This window comes from Pomacea canaliculata, linkage group LG7 (genome assembly GCF_003073045.1).
Source record: "Pomacea canaliculata isolate SZHN2017 linkage group LG7, ASM307304v1, whole genome shotgun sequence".
NCBI classification, from domain to species: Eukaryota; Metazoa; Mollusca; class Gastropoda; order Architaenioglossa; family Ampullariidae; genus Pomacea; species Pomacea canaliculata.
The window spans coordinates 27,221,222-27,222,705 of NC_037596.1; positions in this window are offsets into that span (position 1 = coordinate 27,221,222).

Below are 1,484 nucleotides of genomic sequence, written 5' to 3' on the forward strand. Positions count from 1 at the left end.
CAATGCATTCGGAAATTACTGTATGACGTCAGAAGCTTAAAAACGGCAAGTTTATGTGTCAAATATGCCTTTTTCTAATTATGTTTGCCCAAGCACAGAACCAGAAAGAAAAAGATGTTGATTGACTAGAAAATAATTTTTAAAAATATAGAAAAAATATGGGCATGCACACCAAGAAGAATGGTCACAGTGCTCAATTGTGTACGAGTATTGACTCCCGACCCAAAAGACAATAAACTGTTTTATCGTACTTAGGAGCGAGGAAAAAAACAGCGTCTCTCCTTCCCCTATTACTTATTTAAAGACAAATAAAATCAACTTGTAAAAAACTAAACTATGATTGCTCTACTTTTAAGAAAATATGTCCAGACCAAAAATAGTTTGCGTAATTCAAATTAAGATTTAATTAATTAAACATCCTATTTACACCAAGCAATTTAGATTAAAAAAGGAAAGGAAAGTCTTTTGGGCACCCATTCTTTACGTGTCAAGTCTCATGAATGCTGAAGAATAGTTCAATCCAGCCAGAGGTTCAGGTCAAAAACATCTCTTTTATATATCGCCACTCGATCATGAGTCTAAATGTAGGTTTTACGGTCAAGTGACCTTAACTTGCCAGTAAAGTATTTTCTTGACGGATAGAATTCTCTGTAGACCCAAGTCAACAGGAAGAAAGATCCGTTTTGTTGTCAGAGCACGAGACTATTAGGTCAAATAATATCGACATTTTGGAACTCGAGCAGGCAAAGGTTAGGAGCGTGCAAACGGTGGAAATGAAGTTAACGAGATAGGCTATCAGACAGACCAGACATATGGGAGTGAGTGAGAGGATTTCTTGTTGTTTTATTAAGGTGACCAGGCTGCAATGTTTATAGAAGAGAGATAGAGTCAAGAACCTTACTCCTCATTCATTAGCCGCCTTATGAACACAGAAGTCGTGCGGGGGGGGGGGGGGAAATCCAGCCGGTGTCCGCGCCCTTTATGCCTTTCTTCTGAAAGTTAAGTCAACGAAGTGATGGATCAAATCCCAAAGGCTGGTTGAAGTGGGCTTCTTTACTGAATCAAAACAAATCCTTTGCCGCTTCTGATGTGCAAGAAGTTCTTCTCCACAGGTCATAGAGCGTCTAAACCTTTCTACCTTGGGGTTGCCACAATGCGCCCGTAAACCTGGGTACGGATGTTCGTTAAGTCTCGGAACTGTCTGACCCTATACATCGCCAAGGATGGAGACGGTATGTAGCGTCGGTGGAAGATAATATGTAGAGTTAGGTTTTTCTGGTCCTATGATGTAGACAAGAGAGGTTTGGCAAAACGGTGTCGGCGATAAAGGGAAACTTTTTTTATCATCATTGTTGACCTCTCGCCATCAGCTACGGTATTGGTTGATTATACGTCTTCGTCACTAGACCTCCAGAGGGTGACACTGACCATTCCTCAGGTCGTGGATCACTGGTTTGTGACTAAGGGTGAGATGTGTCTCTGAG